General features: G+C 36.7%; 1 long non-coding RNA gene across 4 annotated transcripts in view; it reads right to left on the bottom strand.

Annotated features, from left to right (window-relative positions):
• LOC129058743 (uncharacterized) overlaps positions 1–20,750 on the bottom strand; it is a 686,790-nt gene that overhangs the window by 404,727 nt on the left and 261,313 nt on the right. The window lies entirely within an intron of this gene.

The raw sequence follows: 20,750 nt of genomic DNA, 5'->3' as shown, positions 1-20,750 counted from the left end.
TTTTTGTTTGTTTTTCTTTTTTGAGATGGAGATCAGCTCTTGTTGCCCAGGCTGGAGTGCAGTGGCACGATCTCGGTTCACTGCAACCTCCACCTCCCAGGTTCAAGAGATTCTCCTGCCTCAGCCTCCTAAGTAGCTGGGATTACAGGTGTCCACCACGATGGCCAGCTAATTTTTTTTTTATTTTTAGTAGAGACACGGTTTCACCATGTTGGCCAGGCTGGTCAGGCCAGGCCTGACCTCAAGTGATCCGCCCACCTCGGCCTGCCAAAGTGTTAGGATTACAAGCGTGAGCCACTGTGCCCAGCCTTAAAATGTTTCATTCAAATGCTGAGTTCATTAATACTTTTTTCTCTAATAATAAAAGTATTTAAATGTCTGAATTTTCCTCTGTGTGAATTTATAGCTGCGTCTTATAAATGTTCGTATGTATTAGTTTCATTACTTGCTAAAGTTTTTAGTTTTTGGTTTTTTTTTTTTTTGAGATGGAGTCTCATTCTGTCGCCCAGGCTGGAGTGCAGTGGCTCGATCTTGGCTCACTGCAACCTCCGCCTCCCGGATTCAGGCAATTCTCTGCCTCAGCCTCCTGCATAGCTGGGATTACAGGTGCCTGCCATCACGCCTGGCTAATTTTTGTATTTTTTAGTAGAGACGGGGTTTCACTATCTTGGCCAGGCTGGTCTTGAACCCCTGACCTCGGCCTCCCAAAGTGCTGGGACTACAGGCATGAGGCACTGCGCCCAGCCAGTTTTTAGTTCTTTAACAAACATTTTTGATAGAGTATTTACTCTTCTTGTGACTTCATATATTTACATTTTAAATTTCTAGTTTCATTGCATCACTGTCAAAGAATAAGTATTTATACTTTTTGGGCATTTATTTAAATGTTTTTTGCAATTTTTGTAACTTTCTTTTGCTATTTGAAACACAGTATTCTCTGTCAGTGGTGTATGAAGTTCCATACATATTTAAACAGTGTTATCAGTTATAGTGTTTAGCTCATCTGCAATTTTGTATTAACAAAGTCTCAGAGGTATGTAAGAGACTTTTATGATTGTTTTTAATCTGAAATTTCTAAATGTATTGATTTATGTGTTTCAGTATTATGTTAGTGAATGCACACAGGGTATCATTGATATAGGTGCCTTGCAGAGTATATATTTTATTTTTAACTTTTATTTTAAGTTCAGGGCTCCATGTGCAGGTTAGTTGCATAGATAAACTTGTGTCATGGGGGTTTGTTGTACAGAGTATTTCATCACCCAGGTATTAAGCCTAGTACCAATTCGTTATTTTTCCTGATCCTCTCCTTCCTCCTACCCTCCTCCTTCTGAAAGGCCCCAGTGTGTGTTGTTCCCCTCTATGTGTCCATGTGTTCCCATCATTTAGGTCCCACTTACAAGTGAGAATGTGTGGTGTTTGGTTTTCAGTTCCTGCATTAGTTTGCTAAGGATAATGGCCTCCGGCTCCATCCATGGTCCTTCAAAGGACATGATCTCATTCCTTTTTATGGCTGCATTGTATTCCATGGTGCATATGTACCACATTTTCTTTATCCAGTCTATCATTACTGGGCATTTAGGTTGATTCCATGTATATGTTATTGTGAGTAGTGCTGCAATGAGTATACACGTGCATGTGTCTTTATAAGAGAACAACTGATGTTCCTTTGGGTATATATCCAGTAATGGGATTGCTGGGTTAAATGGTATTTCTGTCTTTAGGTCTTTAAGGAATCACCACATTGTCCTCCACAATGGTTGAAATAATTTGAGTGCATATTTTAACAATTTAAAATATGTGGGTTTTTTTTACTTTTCCTTTGTCTGATATCACCACCATTGTTTTTATATTTTCCTGGTTTTTCTTTGACCTTCCTTTTCTTTTCATCCGTTCTATATCTATTTTAGGTATGTCTCATAAACAACAAGTAGCTTGATTATATTTTGAGATCCAATCTGAAGATATTTGTTTAATGATGGGGTTTAATTCATCAGATTTATCAGAATAGATAGCATCATTTGGTCTTACTTCTATCATCTTATTTTTTTGTTTCTTTTATATAGCCTTACCTTATTTCTCAGATTAAGCTGAAATGACCTTTACATTTAGATTATAATTATTATCTTACACATTTTTTCATCTGTGTTACAATTCACACCATATTAAGAACAATAAAATTATTCATTCACTCAAATATTAATTAAGTACCTACTCTGTACCACATGGTAGAGTGAATTCTGCAGTAAACAAAACAGACATGGTCCTTGCTTTCAGGGGATTTTTCTTCTTAGAAGGTGAGAAGAAAGAAAAGACAAATTAGAAAATATTTGGCCAGTGGCAATTACTACATAGTAAATTAAAGAAGGGGTGCCTACTTTAAATTTGAAGGGCAGGCAAGGTTGCTCTATAGAAGTGAGACCCATTTGATGAGAAAGAGCCAGCTGAGTAAAGCTCAGTAATGATTCTCCAAATATTAGGGAGAGGAAAGAAAGACCCTGAGGTGGGAAAGAGTCAGTGAGTTTTAAAAATTGAAAGAAGCTGGAGCATATGTTGTAAGTGAGAAAGTGATAAAACATGGCAGGGTCTAGATAAAGGAGGACTTTGTAAATTATAATAAAGAGTTTATTTCAAGTGCACTGCAAAGCCATTGGAGAGTTTTAAGATTGTGGGGGTTTGGTGATTGTTTGTGTTTGGTTTTTGTTTTGTTTGTTTGTTTGTTTGAGGGGAAGGAGTAACATGATCTGATTTTGAATTGTAAAATGTCCCTCTGCTGCTGTGTGTGAATCTATTCTAGAAAAAGCAAGGGCATCACCAGGACAGATGATGGAGATGGTGAAAAGTTACCAGATATGTTTTGGATGTAGAGATGATAGGCTTACTGATGGATTGAATTTGAGGGGAGTGAGGTCAAGAGCAGAATCAAATATAATACTTAAGAGTGTATTTTTCCAGCAATTTGGTAAATAGTGGTGGTATTTGCTGAAATGTAAATCCCTGGAGGAGTGGACAGGTTTGATAGGGGTGCAGCAATTATGAGTTCTGTTCTGACTAATTTAAATGGACATACTCATTTGAGTGTGCATGAGTGATATCTACTAGTCATTTGGGTATACAAGTTTAGAGTTCTGGAGAAAATTTAAAGCAGAAATAGAGATAGGGGCCGGGGACTGTGACCACGCCTGTAATCCCAGCACTTTGGGAGGCCGAGGTGGGCAGATCATGGGGTCAGGAGTTCAAGACCAGCTTGACAAACATGGTGAAACCCTGTCTCTACTAAAAAATACAAAAATTAGCCGGGTGTGGTGGTGTGCACCTGTAATCCCAGCTACTTGGGAGGCTGAGGCAGGAGAATCGCTTGAACCCAGGAGGCAGAGGTTGCAGTGAGCCAAGATCACACCATTGCACTCCAGCCTCAGTGACAGAGTGAGACTCTATCGCTCAAAAATAATAATAATAATAATAATAATAATAAAAGAAAATAAAAGAAATAGAGATAGATTTCACTGTGTATAACTGAAGAGAGAAGGCCCCTAGACCAGCACCCTGGGGCACTCCAAAAATTGAAGGTTATGCAATTCTATTTGTAGAACATAATACGAACTCCAAGTTTCTGGTCTATTGGTTAACTTTTCTCCCTTTCCAGGGCTGATGTAATTTTTTCATCCTAATTTATATTTCTTTGTTTATTTCAATGGAAATCAGGAAAGGAAGATCATTAAATACTTAGGTTCAAATAACCATCTTGAATTAAGTCAATGTCAGATGAGTTGGAACTCATCTGAATGATTGCTGTCCATACAATAACTAAATTAAGTTAAAAGTTTTTTGAAGAAAGGAGTTTATTTGCCGATGAGCTTTGCATCTAAGAAGAGGCTCAAAGCAGCTCTGTTGAATATAGGAATAAAAGATCCAGCCTGGTTGTGGTGGCTCATTCCTGAAATTCCAACAATTTGGGAGGCCGAGGCAGAAGGATCACTTGAGGCCAGGAGTTCAAGACCAGCCTGGGCAACACGGCAGACCCCATCTGTACAAATTTTTTTTTTTTTAAATTGTTGGGCAAGGTGGCATGTGCCTATGATCCCAGCTACTCGGGAGAGGCTGAGGTGGGAGGATCACTTGAGCCCAGCAGCTCAGGACTGCAGTAAGCTGTGACCGTGCCACTGCACTGCAGCCTGGGAGACAGAGTAAGCCTCTGTTAAAAAAAAAAAAAATCCAGTGGATGAATTGTCAGACTTTGTGGTATCAAATTCAAACTTTTCCACAGTTCAGCCTTTCAACAGACCAGCCAAGGAAAGGGGATCTTTAGAGCACAATGGTCTGGTTCTACCAACTACTAGCTAGTTACCTAACTTCTCTTCTTTAATAAGATGGTAATAATGGTCTAATACTTCAGTTGACCCTGAACGTTATAGGGGTTAAGAGTGCTAACAAAAGTCCACATGTAACTTATGACTCCTCATAAGAAACTCCTCAGAAACCTACCTACTAATAGCGTACTGTTGACCAGAAGCCTTACCAACAACATAAACAGTTGATTAACACATACTTTGTATGTTATACATATTATGTATTGTATTCTTACAGTAAAGTAAGCTAGAGAAAATAAAATTATAAAGAAGAGAAAATATATTTACTATTCATTAAGTGGAAGTGAATCATCATAAAGGTCTTCACCCTTGTTGTCTTCATATTGAGTAGGCGGAACAGGATGAGAAGAAGCAGGGGTTGGTCTTGCTGTCTCAGGGTGGTAGAGGCAGAAGAAAATCTGTGTTTAAGCGGACCCACACAGTTCAAACCTATATTGTTCAAGGGTCAGCTGCACTACTAATTTTAGTAATATTTAACAACTACTAATAAAAATAATAGGAGCAGTTGGCCGGGAGTGGTGGCTCACACCTGTAATCCCAGCACTTTGAGAGGCCGAGGCAGGCAGATCACAAGTCAAGAGATCAAGACCATCCTGGTTAACATGGTGAAACCCCGTCTCTACTAAAAATACAAAAAATTAGTCGGGCATGGTGGCGGGCACCTGCAGTCCCAGCTACTCGGGAGGCTGAGGCAGGAGAATGGCGTGAACCTGGGAGGTGGAGCTTGCAGTGAGTTGAGATTGTGCCACTGCACTCCAGCCTGGGCAACAGAGTGAGACTCTGTCTCAAAATAAATAAATAAATATATAAATAAATAAAATAATAATAGGAGCAGTAATAACTATCTTTCTACTTTGGTGAAGCTTCAATGCAACAATGTCTGTAAGCATTTAGCATGGTACCTGGCATAGCATAAAGATTTAATAAGAGTGATTTCAGAGTTCTGCCCTGAACCCCTGGACGTCTGCACTCCAGTTCAATGCAGAGGTCCTGAGGCCTTGTGTGACTAGAGCAGAGTGAGTTGAGAAGGAGAGGGCAGGTGATGGGTCAGAGAGTTTGTGGGGACCAGATCATGTGGCACCTTGTACACCAGACTTAGGAGTGTGGATTTTACTGAGAGAGAGAAGAAGCCATTGGAGTGTTTTGAGGAGAAAAAAGAAGTAATCTGGTTGATACTTAGAAACAATTTTGTTGACATCTATAGCCCTAGCATATAGGACAATGCCCAGCACAAAGTAGGTGTTTAATAAACATATCTAATTATCCGTAGAAATAAGCAATGCCAACTGATGTCAATTTCACTTCTGCTTATCCCCTAGGCGACTTTTCATAGAAGTTTCAATGCTGCATGATTAAATGTAGTATTAATATGGTGTTCTCCCCACTCTAACCCACTTTCATTTTTAAGAATTTCTCTACTCCCTCTCTATTACTGCATCAAACTCAAAACATACTATTTAGATGGAGCTTAAGATTTCCACCAAATGTAATACTTTCCAAAAGAAATGGCCATCTTTTAGATAATTATCAGTATTTTGGCATTACCTAATTTGTTACTTAGCAAAACTTTTCCTCGTTAAATTTTCCTCAATAAAAGATTTGATCATTTCTTAGTGAACATCATCCCTTGGGATTAAAAAAAAAAGGAAAAGAGAACGCCTACGAATCCATTTGGGTGTCACTGAAGCTCACGTGGGAAGTAATTATCCCATTATTCACCATACTCCTAAAGCGCCGTCTGGAAAACTGCATGCAATTTTTGGCTCTTTCTATATAAAAAAGATTGCTAATTTGGAAAGAATCCAAAGGGTAGTAATAACGACAAAAGGCTTGGAAAACATGCCATTAAAAAGAGTCTAAGAGAATGGAGTGTGAACTGCCAAGAGATCTGATGGAGGCAGAAAAGACTTTAAAATACCATGTGGGAAAGAAATCTAAAAGGAAAAGGGATATTTTCTTAGTCCAGACACTTATACTGAAAGTTTAAAATGGAGAATTAAATTTTGAGCCATGCAAAAACACACTATGCCTAATGATATGTTCAATCAGGAAATATAGCAGAAATGCAGAAAATGCTAAGATAAAACTGGAGAACTCAGGATGTTGCCATGTTCCTTCTAAATATCTCAGACAATGGTTTCTGAACCCAGCAGAAATCCTTTAAATCTAAATGCTGAGCAGTTGTTGCTACATATGAATTGGCACAAATGGATAAGATTTCAATCAATTATTTAAAAAACTGTATGGTTATCCTTCTATTCCTAAATGTAAGAGAAGAACAGACATGAGAAGACACAATTCTAACCCACTGAAGAGCTGTGGTTTTTCTGAGGACACAGATAGCAAATACAAAGTAAAAGGTAAAGAAGCTGGGAAAGGAAATATTGGCCGAATATAGAAAAATATACAAATTCGGTCTCAGGGTTCCGAATTTGAATCCAAGAATTACAGTGCTGCCTTAAAATTTATCCTGGGATTACGACTGAGACAAGTGAACAGATCAATGGAGTTGCCTCTTTAAAATCCTGATCCGGGAGATGTTTTCAGTGGAGGAATCTACCTGTTCTATGGGTGTGTATTCAATACCCTAAAACATTGGAATGAAAGGTAAGCATTTAGCCAACTACCTTGCTGTCAAATATTCAGATGATTGCCTGCCTTTTCTTCTTAAATTTTCACCTTGGTGGTTTAGTGTCAAGAAGTTAGCATAGAGAAAGCCGATATCCAAATTTACCAGCCTAGTCTTCAAGACATTTCACAACCAGCTCGTTAGCTTCAACTCTTTGTTCCCCCTTCATTCCAACTTCTTATGATTTCCTGTTCCCAAACTCTACCCTAACTCCCTGAAAATTTTCATTTTTCTCCAGATATGCCCTTGACCTTTTCCCCTACATTTGTACCTACATCTCTACCTGCACATGCTTCCATCTTCCCCGGGTCTCTTTGTTTATGTCTAGTCATCTCTCAAGTATCTGCTGAGACCCCGCCCCCTTCCATAGCACCTAACCTCACCTTCTCTTATTTTTCTATAGTCTTCTCTTTATACCTTAAACCTGTTAAGTTTATGTATTTGTATTTTCTGCCCACTAGCTTATAAATTTACTAAAGTCAATTACTACATTTTATTCACTGTTATGTTTTTCACCACCTAGCAAAGTGCCCAGAATAAAGCAGCTATCTAATAAACGTCACTGGATTAAATGAGAAGTAAGACAAGAAGATGGTCATTAATTAGGATATGGCCACAGTGAATAAACTTGCCCAGTAAAAGTATATATATATATATATATATATATATATATATATATTTTTTTTTTTTTTTAAATACAGATGAGAGCTTTCTGTGTTGCCCAGGCTGGCCTCGAATGCCTAGCCTCTCCTCTTTAAGCACCAGGACAACAGGCCTGAGCCACCGCGGCTCCCAAAGTATATATTCTTAAAAGTATGACATAATTTCTAAAATGTACGCTGTTTTAGGAGATTATAGAAAACAATGTATATGTACTTTAGAAAATTCAGGCAGGGTGCAGTGGCTCACACCTATAATCCTAGCCCTTTGGGAGGCCAAGGCAGCAGGATCACTTGAGCCAGGAGTTTGAGATCAGCCTGGGCAACATAATGACACTCTATCGCTACAAAAAATGTAAAAGTTAGTTAGGTGCGGTGGCACGCATCTGTAGTCTCAGCTACTGGGTGTGGTGGGGCAGGAGACTGAGGTGGGAGGATCGTTTGAGCCCAGGAGGTCAAGGCTGCAGTTAGCCATAATCACACCACTGCACTCCAGCTTGGGCAACAGAGCAAGATCCTGTCTCAAAAAAATAAAAAAGACAAAAGGAAAAAAAAAGCAGAGCATTGGAAAAGGAAAAATTGAAAAAGGAAAACACCTATCATTACTTTACCATTCAGAGAGAACCACTGATAACATTTTTATTTGTAAATTTCTTCCTACTATATTTTAAAAGGGATTTCTACAAAGTTGATAAAATAGTCCATATATGTATTTGTTTTTCCCCAAAGGTGATTAAAAGATTTTCTCAATTACTCTTTATTACAACATCTAATTCTATTGTTAAACCATATCTTACTTAATCATTCCCTAATTGTTGGGCATTTACATTGGTTTTCATTTTTTTCTAATATAAGTAATTCAACACTGAATACCTCTGAGCAAAAGAGTTATCTACCCATCTCTTTAGAAAATAGTGTTTAAGGGGCATTTAAGCTGTTTTTTGCTGTAAATAATCTAACTTGGTTTTTTAGTGATTCTATTTTTCCTCTCCTCAGCCCTATTAAGATAATTTCTGCCCTGTTGACATCAGTTATGTTCGTGGCTTTTCATACTGTCCAGGTCATTTACTTAATCCCTTTCTCTGGCTGCCTCAATGTGTTGTAACAGATGCTTTCTTTCTTTTTTTTTTTTTTGTGAGATGGAGTCTTGCTCTGTTGCCCAGGCTGGAGTGCACTGGCGCAATCTCGGCTCACTGCAAGCTCCACCTCCCGGGTTCACGCCATTCTCCTGCCTCAGCCTCCAGAGTAGCTGGGACTACAGGCGCCCGCCACCACACCTGGCTAATTTTTTTGTATTTTTTAGTAGAGACCACCGTGTTAGCCAGGATGGTCTCGATCTCCTGACCTCGTGATCCGCCCACCTTGGCCTCCCAAAGTGTTGGGATTACTGGCGTGAGCCACCGCGCCCGGCCAACAGATGCTTTCTAATGAAGCTGGATATACTCTATATTTTATAGTGACTTTTTTTTTTTTTTTTTAAGACAGAGTCTCACTCTGTTGCCCAGGCTGGAGTATAGTGGCGTGTGATCTAGACTCACTGCAACCTCTGCCTCCCATGTTCAAGCCATCCTCCCACCTCAGCCTCCCAAGTAGCTGGGATTACAAGTGTGCACCACCACACCTGGCTAATTTTTGTAGTTTTGGTAGAGACGGGGTTTCACCATGTTGGCTGGACTGTTCTCGAACTCCTGACCTCAAGTGATCTTCCCATATCAGCCTCCCAAAGTGCTGGGATTACAGGCATGAGCCACGGTGCTGGGCTTTAATTGCTAGTTCTTAAGTGATAGGGATTTGGGGAATAATTTAAATGATGGAGATTTATATTGGCAGAGTTTCTCAATCAATTACTGTGGAAATAATTTTACTGATTTCACAAAAAAGGTTATCTTTTAAGACTTTGATCATTTTAAAGACACATGCATTATATTATTAATTCTTACAAAAAATAGCAAGCAAATGCTATTAGCAGTTTATAGATGAGGAATCTGAGGCTCTGAGAAGCAAAAACAAAAACCTGTGTTCATGTCCTATGGCTGCTATAACAAATTACCATAAACTTAGTGGCTGAAAACAACACAAATTTATTATAATTCTGAAGGCCTCAGAAACTAAAATCAAGGTGTAGCAGAGCCATATTCCTGTCTGGAGGTTCAGGGGTGACTCCATTTCCTTGACTTTTCCAAATTCTAGATGCTGTCCACATTCCTTGGCTTGTGGCCTCTTCCTTCACTCTCAAAGCCACCAATGGTTGCTGAGTCTTCCTCACATCATACAACTCTGACATTGACTCTCCTGCCTCTCTTTCTTATCTGTAAGGACCTTTGTGGTTACAGTGGGCTTGCTGAGATAATCCAGGATAAACTTCCCATCTTAAAATTCTTAACCACATCTGCTAAGTGCATTTCTGTGGTGTAAAGCAACAAAGTCACAGGTTTTGGGGAGTAGAATGTAGACATCTTTTGGGGAGGATGGGGAGCATTATTCTGCCTAACACAACTACCCACATCAGAAGTAAAAGCTAGTAGAAGTAATGAGATGTTGCTATATTGCATTAAGCAAAGTGATTTTAGATCACTATAATTTAATGACCACAAAAGCTACAATCCATACACCTGCTTAGAAAAATCATTCTTATGCAAGTACGTATTTGTGACACAAGCATAGGTTTCATTAGCCATATATTAATTTATTTGCCCTTGCTGAAATGTACATTTATTCAATTTGGATAATTTCTTTTTCTATTGTATGGTAAATCCAAAACTGCTGTGTCTCTAAATGTGCCCAATAAATGATTTTTTAAAATTACATCCTAATTGTAAAAACATGCTTACTGCTCACACATTGGTGTGGACTAATTAGTGTAATTAGTCTTGTGTATATAACCATTGCCCAAAATGTCCCTGACTGCTAAAAAGCAACCAGTCACATAATGCCTCGCGTACAACTTTGCATGAAAGGGCCAGGCAACTGGTGATTTACTTTTTCCCATGTTGTCAGAAAAACAACCAAAAATTTGGCACTTCAGATTTCACATTCTGAAAATGAAGACAAATTGTAATATATTTCTACATCAACTTGGCTCTCACCTATGAATTTGCTTTATTGGGTGTTTGGATAAATACCTAGTTACTTCTTATCCTGAGTGAACAACAGTGTGGCTAATGTTAAATCATTACACAGCTTTTTGTACAGCAAGTTCTCTTACTCTGAATATTTTTGTAAAAAATATGAATTCCTGAAAATGGCAATTCCTCTCATGTAGTAGTAGGACAGGGGTCACTATTGGTGAAGGCCTCCTGAAGTGGGGGATTTCAGTTGCCATGTAATTTCACTTTGAAGTCTCAAACCATCCAGCTCAAGGTTTATGGGAAAGCCAAGAATAAGCATGAGGGATAAAGCCTTAAATATAAAGAGACACGAATGTGAATCATAAAAATGATAATTCTTCATATTAAATCTATTGATTTAAATATGTTAATATACCAAACATTAACAAAAAAAAATCCTTTTCTTATAAGGACACTCATATTTTTATTTAAAAAATAGTATCTATTATAACCAACTTAGGATTCACATAATCATTTTTTTATTCATGAAGGAGTTAAGTCCTTAATGAAAAGCATAACGAACATAAATAATGGAGCACTTTAAAGTTTCTTATTTTAAGAAGTTTTGGAGTAATTTCCTTCTTTTCCTCTCTTAATGGGCATAAAAAATTCTGATTTTTAAAAAAATTGCTTACAATTAAATATCTAAAAGTGAAAATATTTTTTTCAGCTAATGAAATATCAGAGAATTACTACCAAATATATACATAACCAGCATAAAGAATATATAGTGATAAAAGATTGTATATGCAACTGAATATTATATTTTCATATTTGGAACAGGTGGACCTTGCAAAAAAGGTTCCTAATTATTCCTATACTGTTGAAATTATTTTAATTTTGCTTCTCAGCAGATATATTTATATGCTGGAAACAGGTGTTCATCAAAAGACGGTGATAAAGAGACATCGCAGTCAAGGCTTGGAGCCTAGCCCGCATGGTGTGATGACAGATAAATTAGAAAAATCCTGCTAAACATCGCTCCACTTCAGAAGGAGATTACACCTTTTAAAAAAGGCAAAACATGTGGTTCAATTACTTATTGTCTTGGCATGTGGTTACGATGAAAGACAGAGCCTTAAACATCAATAGAGCTAAACTAACATCCCAGATGGGCTTTGGAAGAGGGGACTCCTGTAGCAACCCACCTGCACAAAAAGCAACTGGAAAAAAAACATTGAAGAAATGCTTTCTTTTCCCTCCCCTGTTTAATGTGGTTTTTTATATTAAATAGCGATTTTAATGAACAACAGGAGTTTTGGAAAAATAAAATAAAAGCAAAAGCTTTTATTTAAATGTATTTTCTGAGAGATCCAGCAGAAGAGGAGGCAAATTTTTCAGCTGTCTGCAGGACACTGCAGGTCTCACATGGGTTGTGAGAGTTATGACAAGCACAGGGGAAAAGAGGCCAAATAGGCCCACACACCACAAAAGACTGCACAAATAACATGCTGTGGTGACGTTGGATAATTCACAGAACCTCTCTGGGCCTCATTTTCTACATCTGCAAGCTATTGAATTGTCATTTGTTTTGGTTCTGCTATAATCTGAATTATGACTTTAGTCATGATGCATACAAAGTAAATGCCACCGAGGGTCAAACAACACATAGAGAAGCTCGGTGGGGACCAACATTTTTCCACAAACCATTTCTACATTCAGACATGACTGGAGTACCCCAAAAGTTCTTCAGAAGTTCAGGACTACAACAGGAGGTGTCAAGAAGAATTAGCTGTGGGGTACAGAAGGTGAGGGGAAATTATAATCTTGTAGTATACTCATTTCTCATTGAACCCAACCAACAATTCTGCAAACTAGGTACAGTCATGTGTTGCTCAATGGTGGGGATAGGCTCTGAGAAATGCAGTGATTTCCTTATTGTGCAAATATCACAGAGTGTTCTTACACAAACCTAGACGGTACAGCCTACTACGCACCTAGGCTCTATGGTGTAGCCCATTGCCCCTAGGCTACAAACATGTACAGCACATTACTGTACTGAATACTGTAAGCAAGTGTAACATAATGGCAAATATTGGTGTATACAAATACATCTAAACATAGAAAAGGTAGTGTGTTGCACTATGACGATGTTACAATGGCAATGATGTCACTCGGCAATAGAAATATTTCAGCTCCATTATAATCTTATGGGACTACCGTGGTGTATGCAGTCTATTGTTCACTAAAAAGTCGTTATGTGGTGCTTGATTGTACTACTAATCCATTATATAAGAAACTAAAATAATGATTGCCCCAGAATCTATTGAGCTACTATCATGCTAAGCATTTCCTTTTGCAGTAGCTCATTTAACATTCATGGGAAGTCCATGACATAGTAAATTCAGAAATAATGTCTTTTCTTGCCATTGTTGTCCTCCCAAATACCAAAACAACCATTATATATTTTTAAAATAAATTCATCTTTTTAGAGCAGTTTTAGATTCAAAGCAAAATTGAGTGGAAGGTACAGAGATTGCCCATATACCCTCTGGCCCCACATATACAGCACCTCCCCTACTATAAATATCCCACACCAGAATGGTACATTTGTTACAAAAGATGACTACATAGACACATCATTATCATCCAAAGCCCAGAGTTTACATCAGGGTTCACTCTTTGTGTTATACATCCTATTGGTTTTGACAAACATATATAATGACATATATCTACCATTATAGTATCATACAGAATAGTTTCACTGCCTTAAAAATCCTCTGTGTTTTGCCTATTCATCTCTCCATCCTCACTAACCCCTGGCAACCACTGATCCTTTTACTATCTCCACAGTTTTGCCTTTTCTAGAATGTCATATCATTCAAATCATACAGTATGTAGCATTTTCAGATTGGTTTCTTACACTTACTAATATGCGTTTAAGATTCCTCCATGTCTTTCCACGGCTTAATAGCTCATTTCTTTTGACCACTGAATAATATTGCATTGTCTGGAAAGCCTCTTATTTTTCATTTTGATTTGTCCTTACAGAGCCTAAGATCTTTCAAGGTTTTTCAATGGAGTGCTACTGGCATTTTAGATGGGACAATTCTTGCTAGTATAGGACTGCCAGATTTAACACAGAACTGGTCCTAGGCAACAAATATTTATAGAACCCACATTGTTGAAATAACTTCAAACTACTCCCAAGGCCTAGCCAAATGCCTCTCATGTGGAAAGTGTTGTCCCCTTTAGAAACCACTGTTGGGTCCTCTTCTCCCACTGCTACAGAAATCTAATTTCATCTTGTGCCATCCAATACGAATACTCTTACTACTGATATATCTAATACTAATTAATACTAATATCTAATTTAATATCTAATACTTAACAAGAATGTAATCTAATACTAATATCTAATACTTAACTAGAATGTGATTCAATACTAATCTAATACTGATACTAATTTAATATATATAATACTCTACTCATTACTAACATGTCTAATACTAACTAATACTCTCATCTAGTGCTCTTTTAAAAAAAACTTTAGATTTAGGAAGTACATATGCATGTTTATTACATGGGTATATCACGTACTGGTGGGGACTGGGTTTCTACTGTACCAAGTACCCAAATAGTGAACATTGTATCTGATAGGTAATTTTTCAACCCTTGCCCTCTTTCCACCCTCCCCGCTTTTGGAGTCCCCAGTATCTACTATTTCCATCTCTATGTCCATGTGTGCCCATTGGTTAGCTCCCACTTATATGTGAGAACATGTAACAACTAATATATTTTGAGCAAGAGTTTATCACGGTGTTAATGGTTTTTCCATGCTTTATTTCATTTAATCCTCCCAATAATCCTATGAGCTAGATGGTATTGTTTTCTCTACTTCACCAATGAGGAAACTGAGGTTGAGAGAGGGAGAATAATTTTCTCAGATTCACACAGTAAATGATACAGCTGAGAAGACAGAGTAAGAACTTATAACCACTGCAGCAAACTGACATTAAAGTCTCAAAGAGATTAATTTACATAAGGTCACAAAGTTAAATAGTAATCAGCAGAGGTGAGATTTGAACCCCAGCCTGTCTGACCCCAAATCTCTGTTTTTTCAACTTTTCTCACCAGTGTTAGAACTAAACAGCTTCCAGTCATGTTCAATAAACGTGTTTAGCGCCCGCTGTGTGTAATGCCCTGTGCCAGGCTTGATAAGAGCTATAAAGAAGTAAGCATTATTTTCCCCAGTCCGAAAAGGTTTGCTAGCATGTTGAGGAAAACACAGCACACATTTATGAAATATTTCAGGAAAACAGTAACAATACAGGGTTAAGAGTCAAAAGAATGTGCAGACAGAAAGGGAGCTAAAGGATATCAGAGAGAGAATTCCTTTTGGAGTGGGATGGTCACACAAAACATGAGGGAGTGGTTGGGTGTGAAAATGAGCAGGATTAAGAACACACGGGTAAGATGAGCAACATGACCACCCAGTTGGAATGGGTGATGCCAGTGTCTTTGCATTATCCATCACATTCTCCCTGGAAGTAAATATTGAGAGCAGCAAATGAAGGTGGCAAGGGCATTTTCTAACATTTAGGAGTTGGAGATTCAATTGGGAAGTTATATTAGAGCCATATTTTGGACTTTGAAGAAAATTTGGCTTGCAGACATTCAAGACTCCCAAGCGGCAGGGGGATAAGATTTATTTCAGGTGGCAAATATCAACACAAAGCACACAAGAAAACAAATCTTAAGGGAACAAAGGGAAGATTTCTCATTAGTGTAGAGATTCACAATAGGGAAGTCCTGTTTCAGTTTTTAAACTATTTTTGTCATTCTAAATGTAGTAAAGGCACATTATAGAAAATTTGGAAAGCATGATATAAAGAAAGCAAAGAATACATAATCTTATCATTTAGGTCATCATTATTAACACTTTGAGGAATTCTATTTAGTAATTTGAGAAATATTTATTGAGCACTTACTACATGCCAGACACGACCCTAGACGCTGAGTCTGCAGCAGTGAAGAAAACAACCCAAAATTCCTGCCCGTATGAAGCTTCCATATAGATACTTCTTTCTCTGTGTATGAGTCTGCAGATGTGCACTCTTTGTGGGGCCTTCATTCAACTGTCAGATATGTGGAGAGTTTTTAGCTGATTTCCACTCCACATAATGTATGAAACATTTTTGTAAAGCTTACTATTACATTTACTAAAACCATTTGGAAAGTTTTAAAAATTATCATTTAATCTTGTTAAAATTATTTGGAAACATTTTTATTGACTGTGTTAGTCACAGTCTGTAGATGCTCAAATTTTTATTTAGTTATTCTTACTATTATGGGGACATGAGTTACTTTGTGAAGCTGCTGAAAGTTACAATAGGCATATCAAATTTGGCATGTAACTTCAGATATTCAAAGATCCTTTCAATTAAGAACCCTGATTTGATCATTTCCCAATTTTTAGACATTTGAGTAATTAATTTTTCACTATTATGACTAAAACTTAATGAATATTCTTGCATATAAAGCTTTGCCTACATTTCCAATTATATACTTAGAGTAGATTTCCAAAGTGAAAACTCAGAGTAGAAAAATATGAACTTGCTTTAGGCTTCAATACATCTTCTGCTGTTACTGTGTAAAGTCTTCTTCACTCATGTTTCTGTTAGTTTGCTGGGTTTTTTTTTTTTGTATTTAGTAAGTTTTTGTTTAATAAAAAATTTTTAATGCTATTATTTACATTGTAATGGTCCATAATTATTTTATCCTTACCATAGAGTTTTTTATTAACTGGCCTCCTTTGTCCCATTTGATGTTTCTTGTCTTGAATTTTACATTTTCTACAATTAATATTGTCATCTTTTGAAATTTTTTACCTATTATTATATCTGGTAATGTGAATTTTTTGTTGTCCTTGATGGTGGCTTTTAAATCAGAAATGTTTGTTACTGGGTTTATATTTGTTTTAAAATTTATATTAATGTAATAAGGCACAAATTTTAAAAATCTAGTTTTCCCTTATGTTTTAAAGTTGAGCTTAAGAAATTTATAATTATATTTAGAAGTTTGGCAGATTTTAGCAATTGTTTCTAAGGAGCTTTTGGTAACGCTTGAGCCCATTTATAGATATTTAACAACTTCAAACATTTAAAACTGCATTTATACATTTAATGTATTTGGCTTCTTTTTTTAAGTACTTCAGTTGTCTGAATTAACAAATCGAAACTTCCTAAGTACATAAATAAAAAATCCAATGTTTACATTAGTAAATACAATTAAATTATTTTGGTTGCCAATATGGTACTTAAACTTCAGTTAGATTTCAATTTAAAATTTTAAGTCTAAATCACTTACTCAATTTAACATATCAAGTTAACAATTTACCACATTTAAATTGAAGTTATAAGGCTGTAATGGACCAATATTATTTGATGTTGAACAGACTCTACTAGACTAAATTAACTTCAATATCCAAGTACATAAGATACTAAATATACACAGATATCTTCTTAACACACAAATATTTATACATTTCAAATTTTGAAATATGCAGAACAGTTTCCGTGGCAATTAACTGAAACTCCTTAATTGTATATCTTCTAGACTGAAAGGTATAAAGCCACTCACTCATTCTGAGTAACTTGGATTTCTTACTGCCAAAACTCTTGGCCCCGGTGTGAGAGCCACATCTGCCTGTGGACATCCAGGATGATTCTTCTCATGGTCCTGGCTGCCAGACTGTACTTAAACCCCCTTTTATAGCCACTATTTGAAATTAAAAATTAAGTTATAAAATTTTATTGGTCTTATGCGTGTAGTTCACATCCCTGAGTTAAAATTGAAATGTTATCTGTTTTCTTATTTTTCTGTATCTAGTTTTTCCTTTTTACGTCATAAACCATTTTGTTTTTCCTATATATTTTTTCTAGTAATTGGAAAACATTTATCCTATTTTTATTTTACTAGTGATTACCTTTAAGTTTAACACACACACTCAGATCCAAACACATGCACACACGATTTTATCCATAATCAACAACATTTAATGACTCCTAAATTAGATAAGAAACAGCATGCATTATTTTTTCCTTTGCCTTTCCTCACCCATTTTCCAATTTTTGTAGTTATCTGGGATTCTGGGTTCAGAATTTTATCATCAGTAGTAGTAGTAGCAGTATAGCCCAGATACTGACATTTTCCAATCTTTATACTTCATTGGTGATTTAACAGAATCCTGCAAAGCCTGGAGGCTAGAAGTGTGTGCTCCATTAACCATTTTGCTGAGAAGCCCATTTTAAGGCTCTTAATATGTCTTGCCAAATTACTTCCCAGAAAAGTTATACTGATACACAGCCTCACCAACCATTCATGAGGGTATCTATCTATGCATTTTCCAGCATTGACTACTATTTTTAGAAGTTTTACCTATTTGGTAGATGGAAGTGGTATTTAGTTTTTATTTTCCTTTGTTTATCTGGGAAAAAATAAAGTCGTTAGGCACCACAATTCCAGTGATCTTCCTCTGTTGGTATTGTAGTCACTCATGAAGGAACCCTTGTAAATTGAATAGATTTTGATTCAGGATCTTGTATGTAAATGTTACTAATTAATTTCCTGAGTAACTATTTTATAATCTTTTCCATCAGGCACTTTCTGGGCATGTAGAGCCAGAGAAAAAAGTACAATGAATAGTTGTTTTTAATATCAATAATCCATGCACTCACTCTTAGTCATGGAACATTGGCGCTGTGCTATATGAATTCCCATAAAGTAAATAAATTAGTCAATCAGTAACTTCATGTTAATAGAAAACTACAGTCATTACAACTAATTTGTAAAACCTGTGGTACTGGCAAATATTATGATAAGATATATTGGCCTAATAGTGTTCTGCAAATAGGTTCTGATTTGCAAAACTAACCAACACAAAAGCAATCATTTCACGTGAAAATATCCATATCAGAAATGTTGATTGGAGTGATTGAAAGTCATTCACTTAAAACTAATAAATAAACACACTTGTCTGCCTTATAATACTGGATGGTCATACCCAATTCAGCAGTATTGCTTAGCATTATTCTTGCTCATCAGCAGAAGTGACTTAGAATAAAATGTAGCTACCAATTTCCTTGACAAATAGAGGGGGAAATATATATATGTGTGTGTGTGTGTATATATAGGTGTAAATGGCAAAGATAGGAATAGCATTTCAAACAGAAGGAACAGCATGAACATACACATAAATGCAATAGGGACTGAGGGGCAAGAGGGTAGCCAATGTTCACTCTAAGACTAGTGAAGCATAAAAGAGGCTTCTTGCCATGGCTAACTTCAATCAGATAATACTACTATGTATCAGATTTTTACCTGTAAACAACCTGGCTTGGTAAAAATTACAAAGAGAGGGGAGATGCTATGAAGTAACTTTACTCAGAAACTATTCAAATGAGATTTAATGAAGGTTGCAATGTATTTTAGCACCTGTCAGAAAGTTTCACAGATATCCATTCACTTACTTTAAACCAGGTCGAATATAGCACAATTTAGATAACATTTTACAAACATTCTGCAATTAATTATGCTAATACTAACTGACACTGACAGAGCTTACTCTATGCCAGACACATGCATTATTTCACTTTATCCTTATAACAATCCCATGTTTGTTTTTTCTCATATTTTCCCTATTTTTACTGATGAGAACTTAACAAAGGTGATGCAGCTAAGAAGTGAAAGATCCAAGATTTGAACCCAAGCTGTTTGATTCCAGAGCCTATGCTTTTAACCATTCCTCTAAAATAATGATAATGAAGGTAACTTTGGAACATGACAAATATATTTCACTTTCATATAAAGCCATCAACATCTAAAACCTGTCTCTGTGTTTACTTTTTCATCATCGTGGAGTGGAACATAAAAAGTTACTTGTGCTTCAACAAGAGCTGTTAGTCACGCTGTTCTCTCTCTCCTCTCTCCACTTCATTCAGGATCAAGGTCATTGTGCTGACTACGTGGCCTTACAAGCACTTCCATTTTATGACCACAAAATGCGACGTCCAAAACACAGAAATACGACTTTATGGCAAAAACATCTAGAAAGAGATTTCTTACTCTGACACAAATACCTGTAATAATGGCAAAAGAAAAGCAGAAAATTATGGGTAAAGTAAATTGCTTTTTTTGTATAAACACTATTTTTTTCAAGGTCTTGTCAGTGTAAAAGTCCCTCTTTCAAATCACTAAAGTCCCCTCACCCTCTTTTTAATTTTGTCCTTTCAGTCCTTATCCTCCTACTTCATCAAAAGTCAAAGTTACGAAAACACTTAAATTAACCCCTTTCCCATGACATTATCATTTCTGGTTTCCAGGAGTTATTAAGCAACCCTAAATCCAGACTGCCAATGATAAAAGAAGAGGAATAGAAGGCATGGTAAATGAGAGACAGATATGAAGGGAAACGCCACCGAAATGACAAATACTGCATGTTGGCAGACAGAGGGCTGATTTCCTTTTTCCATAAAGAGCTCTTCAACCCCATAAGAATAACATTGATGGCCCAACAGAGAGACTGGCAAAGGACATGAACAAGCTGCTCACATAAAAAGAGTATCAAGTGGGTTTTAATCATTTGAAAAGATACTCAACCTCAGTCATAATTAAAGAAATGCAAATTAAAATAATAAGATACAATATTTAACTGTCAGGTTAGGGAGAAAACAAACCTGGTTGTTGGGAAACAGTCACACTCCTGTATCATATTTGGAGAACAACTTGGCAATATTTATCCAGATTTAAAATGCATGTGCCCCATGAGCCAGCCATTTTACTTTTAGGAATATATACTGCAGTTGCATTTGCACTATTGGCCCAGAGATATTAACAGCAGTATTACTTATAGAAGCAAATCACTGGAAATATCTCAAATGTCTTTTAGTTTGTACCAAGCACCATTAAAATACCTCTGGAGGGCATCGTGAGGAACTGGTCAATCTAAGGTGCTGGATTAAGGGACCAGGTTCAGGAGTTAAAA

Source organism: Pongo abelii, chromosome 2, assembly GCF_028885655.2.
Source record: "Pongo abelii isolate AG06213 chromosome 2, NHGRI_mPonAbe1-v2.0_pri, whole genome shotgun sequence".
Lineage (NCBI taxonomy): Eukaryota > Metazoa > Chordata > Mammalia > Primates > Hominidae > Pongo > Pongo abelii.
This window is presented reverse-complemented; position numbering and strand designations above follow the sequence as displayed.